At 43.7% G+C, this 14,831-nt stretch overlaps 1 long non-coding RNA gene across 1 annotated transcript; it reads right to left on the minus strand.

The window, feature by feature from the left end:
* Window positions 1-12,014: 12,014 nt before the first annotated feature.
* LOC142664115 (uncharacterized) lies at window positions 12,015-14,168 on the minus strand. Its single transcript, XR_012851202.1, has 3 exons — window positions 14,083-14,168; window positions 12,566-12,685; window positions 12,015-12,273 (listed from the first exon to the last, which is right to left on the minus strand). It is a non-coding gene; the product is annotated as an uncharacterized LOC142664115 (long non-coding RNA).
* Window positions 14,169-14,831: the final 663 nt, after the last annotated feature.

The following is a 14,831-nucleotide window of genomic DNA, read 5'->3' on the forward strand; positions in this document are numbered from 1 at the left end:
GGTCATTCTTCAGGGTCTCCATATGTCAGTGTGTCATTCTTCATGGTCTCCATACGTCAGTGGGTCATTCTTCAGGGTCTCCATATGTCAGTGTCATTCTTCAGGGTCTCCATATGTCAGTGTCATTCTTCATGGTCTCCATATGTCAGTGTCATTCTTTAGGGTCTCCATACGTCAGTGTGTCATTCTTCAGGGTCTCCATATGTCAGTGTGTCATTCTTCAGGGTCTCCATATGTCAGTGTCATTCTTCAGGGTCTCCATATGTCAGTGTCATTCTTCATGGTCTCCATATGTCAGTGTCATTCTTCAGGGTCTCCATACGTCAGTGTGTCATTCTTCAGGGTCTCCATATGTCAGTGTCATTCTTCAGGGTCTCCATATGTCAGTGTGTCATTCTTCAGGGTCTCCATATGTCAGTGTCATTCTTCAGGGTCTCCATATGTCAGTGTCATTCTTCAGGGTCTCCATATGTCAGTGTCATTCTTCAGGGTCTCCATACGTCAGTGGGTCATTCTTCAGGGTCTCCATATGTCAGTGTCATTCTTCAGGGTCTCCATATGTCAATGGGTCATTCTTCAGGGTCTCCATACGTCAGTGGGTCATTCTTCAGGGTCTCCATATGTCAGTGTCATTCTTCAGGGTCTCCATACGTCACTGGGTCATTCTTCAGGGTCTCCATATGTCAGTGTCATTCTTCAGGGTCTCCATATGTCAATGGGTCATTCTTCAGGGTCTCCATACGTCAGTGGGTCATTCTTCAGGGTCTCCATATGTCAGTGTCATTCTTCAGGGTCTCCATACGTCACTGGGTCATTCTTCAGGGTCTCCATATGTCAGTGTGTCATTCTTCAGGGTCTCCATATGTCAGTGTCATTCTTCAGGGTCTCCATATGTCAGTGTCATTCTTCAGGGTCTCCATATGTCAGTGTCATTCTTCAGGGTCTCCATATGTCAGTGGGTCATTCTTCAGGGTCTACATACGTCGGTGGGTCATTCTTTAGGGTCTCCATATGTCAGTGTCATTCTTCAGGGTCTCCATGTGTCAGAATATCATTCTTCAGGGTCTCCATATGTCAGTGGGTCATTCTTCAGGGTCTCCATATGTCAGTGGGTCATTCTTCAGGGTCTCCATATGTCAGTGTGTCATTCTTCATGGTCTCCATATGTCAGTGTCATTCTTCAGGGTCTCCATACGTCAATGTATCATTCTTCAGGGTCTCCATACGTCAGTGTGTCATTCTTCAGGGTCTCCATACGTCAGTGTGTCATTCTTCAGGGTCTCCATATGTCAGTGTGTCATTCTTCAGGGTCTCCATATGTCAGTGGGTCATTCTTCAGGGTCTCCATACGTCAGTGGGTCATTCTTCAGGGTCTCCATACGTCAATGTATCATTCTTCAGGGTCTCCATACGTCAGTGTGTCATTCTTCAGGGTCTCCATACGTCAGTGTGTCATTCTTCAGGGTCTCCATATGTCAGTATTTCATTCTTCATGGTTCCCATACGTCAGTGTATCATTCGTCAGGGTCTCCATATGTCAGTGTATCATTCGTCAGGGTCTCCATACGTCAGTGTGTCATTCTTCAGGGTCTCCATACGTCAGTGTATCATTCTTCAGGGTCTCCATACGTCAGTGTGTCATTCTTCATGGTCTCCATATGTCAGCGTGTCATTCTTCAGGGTCTCCATACGTCAGTGTGTCATTCTTCATGGTCTCCATATGTCAGTGTGTCATTCTTCAGGGTCTCCATATGTCAGTGTGTCATTCTTCAGGGTCTCCATACGTCAGTGTATCATTCTTCATGGTTCCCATACGTCAGTGTATCATTCTTCAGGGTCTCCATACGTCAGTGTGTCATTCTTCAGGGTCTCCATATGTCAGTGTCATTCTTCAGGGTCTCCATATGTCAGTGTCATTCTTCAGGGTCTCCATACGTCAGTGGGTCATTCTTCAGGGTCTCCATATGTCAGTGTCATTCTTCAGGGTCTCCATATGTCAGTGGGTCATTCTTCAGGGTCTCCATACGTCAGTGTATCATTCTTCAGGGTCTCCATATGTCAGTGTCATTCTTCAGGGTCTCCATATGTCAGTGGGTCATTCTTCAGGGTCTCCATACGTCGGTGGGTCATTCTTCAGGGTCTCCATATGTCAGTGTCATTCTTCATGGTCTCCATACGTCAGTGGGTCATTCTTCAGGGTCTCCATACATCAGTGTGTCATTCTTCAGGGTCTCCATACGTCAGTGTCATTCTTCAGGGTCTCCATACATCAGTGTGTCATTCTTCAGGGTCTCCATACGTCAGTGTCATTCTTCAGGGTCTCCATACGTCGGTGGGTCATTCTTCAGGGTCTCCATATGTCAGTGTCATTCTTCAGGGTCTCCATATGTCAGTGTGTCATTCTTCATGGTCTCCATATGTCAGTGTCATTCTTCATGGTCTCCATACGTCAGTGGGTCATTCTTCAGGGTCTCCATACATCAGTGTGTCATTCTTCAGGGTCTCCATATGTCAGTATATCATTCTTCAGGGTCTCCATATGTCAGTGTGTCATTCTTCAGGGTCTCCATATGTCAGTGTGTCATTCTTCAGGGTCTCCATATGTCAGTGTGTCATTCTTCATGGTCTCCATATGTCAGTGTCATTCTTCATGGTCTCCATACGTCAGTGGGTCATTCTTCAGGGTCTCCATACATCAGTGTGTCATTCTTCAGGGTCTCCATATGTCAGTATATCATTCTTCAGGGTCTCCATATGTCAGTGTGTCATTCTTCAGGGTCTCCATATGTCAGTGGGTCATTCTTCAGGGTCTCCATACGTCAGTGGGTCATTCTTCAGGGTCTCCATACGTCAGTGTGTCATTCTTCTGGGTCTCCATATGTCAGTGGGTCATCCTTCAGGGTCTCCATACGTCAGTGGGTCATTCTTCATGGTCTCCATACGTCAGTGTGTCATTCTTCAGGGTCACCATACGTCAGTGGGTCATTCTTCAGGGTCTCCATATGTCAGTGTGTCATTCTTCAGGGTCTCCATACGTCAGTGGGTCATTCTTCAGGGTCTCCATACGTCAGTGGGTCATTCTTCAGGGTCTCCATACGTCAGTGGGTCATTCTTCAGGGTCTCCATATGTCAGTGTGTCATTCTTCATGGTCTCCATACGTCAGTGGGTCATTCTTCAGGGTCTCCATATGTCAGTGTCATTCTTCAGGGTCTCCATATGTCAGTGTCATTCTTCATGGTCTCCATATGTCAGTGTCATTCTTCAGGGTCTCCATACGTCAGTGTGTCATTCTTCAGGGTCTCCATATGTCAGTGTGTCATTCTTCAGGGTCTCCATATGTCAGTGTCATTCTTCAGGGTCTCCATATGTCAGTGTCATTCTTCAGGGTCTCCATATGTCAGTGTCATTCTTCAGGGTCTCCATATGTCAGTGTCATTCTTCAGGGTCTCCATACGTCAGTGGGTCATTCTTCAGGGTCTCCATATGTCAGTGTCATTCTTCAGGGTCTCCATATGTCAGTGTGTCATTCTTCAGGGTCTCCATATGTCAGTGTCATTCTTCAGGGTCTCCATATGTCAGTGTCATTCTTCAGGGTCTCCATATGTCAGTGTCATTCTTCAGGGTCTCCATACGTCAGTGGGTCATTCTTCAGGGTCTCCATATGTCAGTGTCATTCTTCAGGGTCTCCATATGTCAATGGGTCATTCTTCAGGGTCTCCATACGTCAGTGGGTCATTCTTCAGGGTCTCCATATGTCAGTGGGTCATTCTTCAGGGTCTCCATACGTCAGTGGGTCATTCTTCAGGGTCTCCATATGTCAGTGTCATTCTTCAGGGTCTCCATACGTCACTGGGTCATTCTTCAGGGTCTCCATATGTCAGTGTGTCATTCTTCAGGGTCTCCATATGTCAGTGTCATTCTTCAGGGTCTCCATATGTCAGTGTGTCATTCTTCAGGGTCTCCATACGTCAGTGTGTCATTCTTTATGGTCTCCATATGTCAGTGTGTCATTCTTCAGGCTCTCCATATGTCAGTGTCATTCTTCAGGGTCTCCATATGTCAGTATATCATTCTTCAGGGTCTCCATATGTCAGTGTGTCATTCTTCAGGGTCTCCATATGTCAGTGGGTCATTCTTCAGGGTCTCCATACGTCAGTGGGTCATTCTTCAGGGTCTCCATACGTCAGTGTGTCATTCTTCTGGGTCTCCATATGTCAGTGGGTCATCCTTCAGGGTCTCCATACGTCAGTGGGTCATTCTTCATGGTCTCCATACGTCAGTGTGTCATTCTTCAGGGTCACCATACGTCAGTGGGTCATTCTTCAGGGTCTCCATATGTCAGTGTGTCATTCTTCAGGGTCTCCATACGTCAGTGGGTCATTCTTCAGGGTCTCCATACGTCAGTGGGTCATTCTTCAGGGTCTCCATACGTCAGTGGGTCATTCTTCAGGGTCTCCATATGTCAGTGTGTCATTCTTCATGGTCTCCATACGTCAGTGGGTCATTCTTCAGGGTCTCCATATGTCAGTGTCATTCTTCAGGGTCTCCATATGTCAGTGTCATTCTTCATGGTCTCCATATGTCAGTGTCATTCTTCAGGGTCTCCATACGTCAGTGTGTCATTCTTCAGGGTCTCCATATGTCAGTGTGTCATTCTTCAGGGTCTCCATATGTCAGTGTCATTCTTCAGGGTCTCCATATGTCAGTGTCATTCTTCATGGTCTCCATATGTCAGTGTCATTCTTCAGGGTCTCCATACGTCAGTGTGTCATTCTTCAGGGTCTCCATATGTCAGTGTCATTCTTCAGGGTCTCCATATGTCAGTGTGTCATTCTTCAGGGTCTCCATATGTCAGTGTCATTCTTCAGGGTCTCCATATGTCAGTGTCATTCTTCAGGGTCTCCATATGTCAGTGTCATTCTTCAGGGTCTCCATACGTCAGTGGGTCATTCTTCAGGGTCTCCATATGTCAGTGTCATTCTTCAGGGTCTCCATATGTCAATGGGTCATTCTTCAGGGTCTCCATACGTCAGTGGGTCATTCTTCAGGGTCTCCATATGTCAGTGTCATTCTTCAGGGTCTCCATACGTCACTGGGTCATTCTTCAGGGTCTCCATATGTCAGTGTCATTCTTCAGGGTCTCCATATGTCAATGGGTCATTCTTCAGGGTCTCCATACGTCAGTGGGTCATTCTTCAGGGTCTCCATATGTCAGTGTCATTCTTCAGGGTCTCCATACGTCACTGGGTCATTCTTCAGGGTCTCCATATGTCAGTGTGTCATTCTTCAGGGTCTCCATATGTCAGTGTCATTCTTCAGGGTCTCCATATGTCAGTGTCATTCTTCAGGGTCTCCATATGTCAGTGTCATTCTTCAGGGTCTCCATATGTCAGTGGGTCATTCTTCAGGGTCTACATACGTCGGTGGGTCATTCTTTAGGGTCTCCATATGTCAGTGTCATTCTTCAGGGTCTCCATGTGTCAGAATATCATTCTTCAGGGTCTCCATATGTCAGTGGGTCATTCTTCAGGGTCTCCATATGTCAGTGGGTCATTCTTCAGGGTCTCCATATGTCAGTGTGTCATTCTTCATGGTCTCCATATGTCAGTGTCATTCTTCAGGGTCTCCATACGTCAATGTATCATTCTTCAGGGTCTCCATACGTCAGTGTGTCATTCTTCAGGGTCTCCATACGTCAGTGTGTCATTCTTCAGGGTCTCCATATGTCAGTGTGTCATTCTTCAGGGTCTCCATATGTCAGTGGGTCATTCTTCAGGGTCTCCATACGTCAGTGGGTCATTCTTCAGGGTCTCCATACGTCAATGTATCATTCTTCAGGGTCTCCATACGTCAGTGTGTCATTCTTCAGGGTCTCCATACGTCAGTGTGTCATTCTTCAGGGTCTCCATATGTCAGTATTTCATTCTTCATGGTTCCCATACGTCAGTGTATCATTCGTCAGGGTCTCCATATGTCAGTGTATCATTCGTCAGGGTCTCCATACGTCAGTGTGTCATTCTTCAGGGTCTCCATACGTCAGTGTATCATTCTTCAGGGTCTCCATACGTCAGTGTGTCATTCTTCATGGTCTCCATATGTCAGCGTGTCATTCTTCAGGGTCTCCATACGTCAGTGTGTCATTCTTCATGGTCTCCATATGTCAGTGTGTCATTCTTCAGGGTCTCCATATGTCAGTGTGTCATTCTTCAGGGTCTCCATACGTCAGTGTATCATTCTTCATGGTTCCCATACGTCAGTGTATCATTCTTCAGGGTCTCCATACGTCAGTGTGTCATTCTTCAGGGTCTCCATATGTCAGTGTCATTCTTCAGGGTCTCCATATGTCAGTGTCATTCTTCAGGGTCTCCATACGTCAGTGGGTCATTCTTCAGGGTCTCCATATGTCAGTGTCATTCTTCAGGGTCTCCATATGTCAGTGGGTCATTCTTCAGGGTCTCCATACGTCAGTGTATCATTCTTCAGGGTCTCCATATGTCAGTGTCATTCTTCAGGGTCTCCATATGTCAGTGGGTCATTCTTCAGGGTCTCCATACGTCGGTGGGTCATTCTTCAGGGTCTCCATATGTCAGTGTCATTCTTCATGGTCTCCATACGTCAGTGGGTCATTCTTCAGGGTCTCCATACATCAGTGTGTCATTCTTCAGGGTCTCCATACGTCAGTGTCATTCTTCAGGGTCTCCATACATCAGTGTGTCATTCTTCAGGGTCTCCATACGTCAGTGTCATTCTTCAGGGTCTCCATACGTCGGTGGGTCATTCTTCAGGGTCTCCATATGTCAGTGTCATTCTTCAGGGTCTCCATATGTCAGAATATCATTCTTCAGGGTCTCCATATGTCAGTGGGTCATTCTTCAGGGTCTCCATATGTCAGTGTGTCATTCTTCATGGTCTCCATATGTCAGTGTCATTCTTCATGGTCTCCATACGTCAGTGGGTCATTCTTCAGGGTCTCCATACATCAGTGTGTCATTCTTCATGGTCTCCATATGTCAGTGGGTCATTCTTCAGGGTCTCCATACGTCAGTGGGTCATTCTTCAGGGTCTCCATACGTCAGTGGGTCATTCTTCAGGGTCTCCATACGTCAGTGTCATTCTTCAGGGTCTCCATATGTCAGTGGGTCATTCTTCAGGGTCTCCATATGTCAGAATATCATTCTTCAGGGTCTCCATATGTCAGTGTGTCATTCTTCATGGTCTCCATATGTCAGTGTGTCATTCTTCATGGTCTCCATACGTCAGTGGGTCATTCTTCAGGGTCTCCATACGTCAGTGTCATTCTTCAGGGTCTCCATACGTCAGTGTCATTCTTCAGGGTCTCCATACGTCAGTGGGTCATTCTTCAGGGTCTCCATATGTCAGTGGGTCATTCTTCAGGGTCTCCATATGTCAGTGTGTCATTCTTCAGGGTCTCCATATGTCAGTGTGTCATTCTTCAGGGTCTCCATACATCAGTGTGTCATTCTTCATGGTCTCCATACGTCAGTGGGTCATTCTTCAGGGTCTCCATACGTCAGTGTCATTCTTCAGGGTCTCCATACGTCGGTGTGTCATTCTTCATGGTCTCCATACGGTAGTGTGTCATTCTTCAGGGTCTCCATACGTCAATGTATCATTCTTCAGGGTCTCCATACGTCAGTGTCATTCTTCAGGGTCTCCATACGTCAGTTTGTCATTCTTCAGGGTCTCCATACGTCGGTGTGTCATTCTTCAGGGTCTCCATACGTCAGTGTCATTCTTCAGGGTCTCCATACGTCAGTGTCATTCTTCAGGGTCTCCATATGTCAGTGGGTCATTCTTCAGGGTCTCCATACGTCAGTGGGTCATTCTTCAGGGTCTCCATATGTCAGTGTCATTTTTCAGGGTCTCCATACGTCACTGGGTCATTCTTCAGGGTCTCCATATGTCAGTGTGTCATTCTTCAGGGTCTCCATATGTCAGTGTCATTCTTCAGGGTCTCCATATGTCAGTGTCATTCTTCAGGGTCTCCATACGTCAGTGGGTCATTCTTCAGGGTCTCCATATGTCAGTGTCATTCTTCAGGGTCTCCATATGTCAGTGGGTCATTCTTCAGGGTCTCCATACGTCAGTGTATCATTCTTCAGGGTCTCCATATGTCAGTGTCATTCTTCAGGGTCTCCATATGTCAGTGGGTCATTCTTCAGGGTCTCCATACGTCGGTGGGTCATTCTTCAGGGTCTCCATATGTCAGTGTCATTCTTCATGGTCTCCATACGTCAGTGGGTCATTCTTCAGGGTCTCCATACGTCAGTGTCATTCTTCAGGGTCTCCATACGTCGGTGGGTCATTCTTCAGGGTCTCCATATGTCAGTGTCATTCTTCAGGGTCTCCATATGTCAGAATATCATTCTTCAGGGTCTCCATATGTCAGTGGGTCATTCTTCAGGGTCTCCATATGTCAGTGTGTCATTCTTCAGGGTCTCCATATGTCAGTGTGTCATTCTTCATGGTCTCCATATGTCAGTGTCATTCTTCATGGTCTCCATACGTCAGTGGGTCATTCTTCAGGGTCTCCATACATCAGTGTGTCATTCTTCAGGGTCTCCATACGTCGGTGTGTCATTCTTCATGGTCTCCATATGTCAGTGGGTCATTCTTCAGGGTCTCCATACGTCAGTGGGTCATTCTTCAGGGTCTCCATATGTCAGTGGGTCATTCTTCAGGGTCTCCATACGTCGGTGTGTCATTCTTCATGGTCTCCATATGTCAGTGGGTCATTCTTCAGGGTCTCCATACGTCAGTGGGTCATTCTTCAGGGTCTCCATACGTCAGTGGGTCATTCTTCAGGGTCTCCATACGTCAGTGTCATTCTTCAGGGTCTCCATATGTCAGTGGGTCATTCTTCAGGGTCTCCATATGTCAGAATATCATTCTTCAGGGTCTCCATATGTCAGTGTGTCATTCTTCATGGTCTCCATATGTCAGTGTGTCATTCTTCATGGTCTCCATACGTCAGTGGGTCATTCTTCAGGGTCTTCATACGTCAGTGTCATTCTTCAGGGTCTCCATACGTCAGTGTCATTCTTCAGGGTCTCCATACGTCAGTGGGTCATTCTTCAGGGTCTCCATATGTCAGTGGGTCATTCTTCAGGGTCTCCATATGTCAGTGTGTCATTCTTCAGGGTCTCCATATGTCAGTGTGTCATTCTTCAGGGTCTCCATACGTCAGTGTGTCATTCTTCATGGTCTCCATACGTCAGTGGGTCATTCTTCAGGGTCTCCATACGTCAGTGTCATTCTTCAGGGTCTCCATACGTCGGTGTGTCATTCTTCATGGTCTCCATACGTTAGTGTGTCATTCTTCAGGGTCTCCATACGTCAATGTATCATTCTTCAGGGTCTCCATACGTCAGTGTCATTCTTCAGGGTCTCCATACGTCAGTTTGTCATTCTTCAGGGTCTCCATACGTCGGTGTGTCATTCTTCAGGGTCTCCATACGTCAGTGTCATTCTTCAGGGTCTCCATACGTCAGTGTCATTCTTCAGGGTCTCCATACGTCAGTGTGTCATTCTTCAGGTTCTCCATACGTCAGTGTGTCATTCTTCAGGTTCTCCATATGTCGGTGTGTCACTCTTCAGGGTCTCCATATGTCAGTGTATCATTCTTCATGGTCTCCATATGTCAGTGTATCATTCTTCAGGGTCTCCATATGTCAGTGTGTCATTCTTCAGGGTCTCCATATGTCAGTGTATCATATTTTGGGGTCCAAAATTCTGTGCCAATTAATTTTTTTTGTTCTATATCTTTATAGTGGTTGGATCTGTTTTTCTGATGCAGATCTCCAAATGCAAATACAGAGGTGTTAAATGATTCAATTCTGCTGCTGCCTACAGCCACCACTAGGGGGAGCTTAGGAGTTTACTGTATACTGTTTATCTGTTGAACTCAATAATAGCACAGTATGCAGTAAACTCATAAGCTCCCTCTAGTGGTAGTTGTAGGTAGTAGAATTGCATAATTTAACTCTGTGTCTATGCAGGGGATTTGGAGCTCTGTGTCCGAAAAATTGAGGCTCCGACCACAATAAAGATTTATTATATAATTAATCAGCACAGAATATTGGACCTATTAAGAGAAATTGTACTCAAGGGTGGACATTAATTTTAAGGATCCTTACATGGTTGAAAGGTTAAAAGAAATGTGTTGTTTCCCTCAATGCCTCTTATTCATTCTGAACTGATGAAACATAAATAAAACTTTCCAGACTTGTCAGCGATGGGCCAGGGGGACGGCAGATTTCATAGATTTACTAATGTATTAATAAAGAATTACTTAGAATGACTTTTGTCAGGAATACGTGATTGATGTGCACACTACAACTCGGTTTACTCCTCTTAAGAAAAAAACAAATCAATTCCATCAATATCTTGTAAAAAAAAAAAAAAGGTAATTGGAAAATTTTACAAATTCAAAGAGTCTTAACATTTTTTCTTCCAGAAACAGATAAAACACTGAAAAAGTAAAGAAAATTCGGAAACAACACTAAAGGGGAACTCCTGAATAATCCATATTGAATTCTATTTTTACCTGCATTGTTTTTTTGGGCAGATTTTATATAAATAAAGCATAATTCTTATAGAATGAAACATTCTGCAATTTTCTAATGTACTTTGTGTTTCACCATTTTCAAGATCTTTGCTTGTTGTCCATGAACAGAAACATTCCAGACCATATCCTACTCGCAAACTCACAGTTGTGTTCAAGGACATAGCTAGAAGAGGGCTGGGGGGACATGTGCCCTGGCTGCTGGGTTCCAAGGAGTTGCTAACAAGACTCAGACTTTAGTCTTTGCCCCGGGAGAAGGACAGCCTAGCTACAACTCTGGTTGCGTTACAATGTATCAGTGTTCTAATGCTTCGCTCACAGAGAATTGCCTACACAAACCTTCAGCTGTGTCAGCAACAGTTGGTCTGGAAGGACTTACAGCCTCTGGATGTAAAGGAGGATGTTTCCATTCACTGACAGAGATCAAAGGTCTTGGAAATGGTGTGAAATGGAAATTCCACACAAATTGCCGTGTTTTGTTTTTTTACATAAACTTTATCAAATTGGTTGTAATTTTTAAGAAATAAAAATTGGTAAAAATGGCTTATTTTCACATTATTTTCTAAAAATGATGCATACCCGCCTTAACATGGCACCTAAAGAAACTACAACTCGTCCCGCAGAAACAAGACCTCATACAGATACATCGACCATAAATAAAAAGGTTATGACTAACATGCAATGCAAAGAGGAAATTGTCCTGGTCTTCAATGAGTTAAACAGGCTGTCTCAGTTAGACAATATGTCTTATTAGGAAATGGTGGTGTCATAAAAGGGGGGTCTCTGTTCGGGACCCCTTTGTCTCTGACGGACCCTGCCTGCCATGCTTTATATGAATGGCCATTCATTTGAAAGTCTGGGCAGAAACGGCCTCCCCTGGTTATAACAACTGATCGCCGGAGGTTAGAGAAAGTAAATCTGCAGTGATCAGTTGATCACCGATCCGGTTTCCAGTTCAAAAGGGGTTGTCTTCATGAGACAGAGCCATAAACTAATCAAATTCTGGCTGCCTGCATCCACCAATAGGGAAAATTTAGGAAAACATCGTGTTTGGATTTATCATTGAGTTTAATGGAAGCTGTATGAATCCATATGTAGTGAGCTCCCTCTAGTGGTGGCTGGAGGTTGCCAGAATTTTATCATTTATCTCTATGGTTTTGTGAAGGGAATCATGGGATTTTGAGCTCTGATCCATGTAAAGATATATTCTAAAATGAACCAGTACAGAATTTTGGACCTTAATATATATATAAATAAAAAATGTAAACATTATATACAATTTTAACTTTCGGTGGAAATGCCCTTTAAATACACAGATATAGCAATGAATGCAGCAAAGAATATTATAGCAAGGCTTTAGTGCTATCCCAGCTGCACAGATCAAGAGTAGTTAGTGACCCACATTGATAGATTAAAATGCCTGTATAAATGGCTATCACTGCCATCTGTTAGAGATTTCCATGGGTTGATGCGGGATTACATAATTTATGAGATCAAATACGCTTAATCGTTCTCGCTGATCCCCTCTTTTGTTCCTCTTTTGGTGGAAATCATTGGGAGAATGAAGTCATCGGTTACAATGAGGTGCAGCTGGAAGGTGTATCAGAGGTCTACTCTAAAGTTACCGTCATTACCGTTAATAATGCATCGTGTTTGTGTCTTTACCCTCGTATGTTTCTATGTGATACTGTACAAAACAGAGAATAGGGAAAATCAATACAATACAAACATTTCACTGCACCACACACGGATGACTCCTTTGACAAGACGATAAAGCGGCAGAGTTACAGCAAAAATCCATAGAGATGTAGCAGAGCTGAATTTGTCATTGTGCTAACCTACAATTATCTAGTCCTATGTAAATCACTGACCGCAAGACATGATATTGTAATGAGTTGTGTCAAATGACAAACTCAGCTCTGCTACACTCTCAATCTCCTACACCACAAAAAGGATAATGGCATGTACTGACTCCTTACCTCATTATTCCTTCCGATCTCGTTACTGAATTGGAAATAACTTGCCAAAAACTTTGCATCAAGTTGAGTTGTTTCATGTTGGTTTCTGCTTAATTCATATACACAGCTCCTTTAAAATTTCTGTTGGTTGCCATTGGAAACAGACAGCAATTTAGCTCCACCCAGCTGTCGGACATGTGACCTAGCAGCTGAGGTCTTACTTTCTAATTGTTTTTAGGACTTACACGTTGCACAACGCCGCTTTGGATCTAAACGGAGTACAAAATGTTGTGTGGTCTGTCCACAGACGTTATTATTTATTTATTTTATTATTTAACTCAATGGTTGTGTAAGAGCAGAGGATTTGGAGCTCTGTATCAGGAAAAAAAAAATCTGTGATCCCTATAAAGTATTCTGGACCTATTTAGATGAAATAAAAATATTGTACACGTTCCTTAGATGTAATGCGACTGTGGCATTTAAGCGCTTAGAAAGATGGGGACGGACCCCTCCTACAGCCTATCCTCCCCCTGCGATTCAATTGCAAGGTGCCGATGAATGTCATGGCAGTCTAGGGGCCTAACGAAGGCCCCCAGGTCTGCCATCTTTGCCTGATGCAATGCATTAGTATTGCAGTATATTGTGCAAGCGATCCAATGATTCAAGTCCCAAGTGGGACAAATAAAAAAAAAAAGTAAAACACAGTTAAAGTTTTTTATAATGTGCAAAAAAAAATTTTTCAAGTTTAAAATAAAAACTTTTTTACATTTTTTTCCCCTAAAGTAATGTAAAAAAACAAAAAATAAGATTACTGGTATCACCACATCCATAAAAGTCCAGAATTTCTGTCTTTTGGTCATCTTAGCACCCCCCAAAAAAGTGATCAAAAACTCTCAAGTACCCCCAAATGTACATGGTACCAATACAAACTACACCTCGTCCCACAAAAAATAAGCCCTCACGCCACTAACTCGACGGAAAAATAAAAAAAATAATGGCTCTCAAAATACAGCGGCACAAAACCCTTTTTTTTTTTAACAATTAGTTTTTTCTTTGTAAAAGTATTCGAAATATAAAAAAAAAACAATATAAATCTTAGCATAGCCGTAATCGTATCGGCCCATAGAATACAGTTAACCACACAGTGAACGTTGTAAAAGCAAAACCCAAAAACAATGACAGAATCGCTGTTTTTTGCCCATTTCATCCCACAACGAACTTGTTTTTCTGTTTTCCAGTATATTATATGGTATATTAACTGGTGGTGTTATAAATTACAACTCGTCCCGCAAAAAACAAGCCCCCATACGGCTATGTCAACAAAAAATAAAAAAGTTATTGTTTCGGAAGTCGGGTAGGAAAAAAAACAAAAATAAAAAAACGAAAATTGGCTGCGTCTCCACAATATTTCTTGCGGCACTTAAAATGTTGTGTCCTGTATACAGTTTCTACTTTCTGCTCCTCCCGATCCTGTCATGTATTCCACACGATTGCTTTCCATCTGTCACCAATTCCACACACCATCGCCTGCCGCAAACCTAGTATAATATAAGCACCATCTGTCACCGAAGCTGTCTGATGCCACTTCATGACTGGTGGCGCAGCTGCAGGCTCCATCCTGACGAGAAGAAGACTTTAAACAAGTGTTAAATATAATATTAGGATGCGAAAATGACTAGGAATCCTCCCAACGCCCATGATTATGACATAATGACTGATATAATAATTGAGATACAGTACTTGCCTTTACCTGTTGTGAATTTAAAAGTGAATCAGTCCAGAAATGTCTAAAAAGCTGCTTTGGTAAACATTCAAAATGTGAAAACCGTTTTTTAATACGTTATTTCTAGGCTGAGATATGATCGATTGAAGTTATAGGCCCGAAGCCTGAGTCTGCACTACTGAGAGAATCTGATGACAACATGTCCACTTCTGATCTCTGTCAGGTGCAGTGTTGTCATGGAGACAGCGTAAACTCCAATCACCATCTACATCAATGTTCACACATATTTGCCACTATTCCTGACATTTGTAGTCGGGATGTAGATAATGATGATGAAGATGGCGCCGATGCAAAATACAGATAGATTACATGTCAGCCATATTGCAATTAAGCAAATAGGTAAAAGAATTGGCTTACAAACCCCAAGTCCAGTTCACCAGGTCAGAGCAGTCTACACATGTCCGGTCTTTCCCTATTGAAACTGAATGTGGAGATTTCCGTACCAGTCCATGCAAACCTACAAGTCCTAACGGGTCTTTGGCCCGCACAATGAGGGTATGTTCA

Source organism: Rhinoderma darwinii, chromosome 11 (assembly GCF_050947455.1).
Source record: "Rhinoderma darwinii isolate aRhiDar2 chromosome 11, aRhiDar2.hap1, whole genome shotgun sequence".
Taxonomy (NCBI): domain Eukaryota; kingdom Metazoa; phylum Chordata; class Amphibia; order Anura; family Rhinodermatidae; genus Rhinoderma; species Rhinoderma darwinii.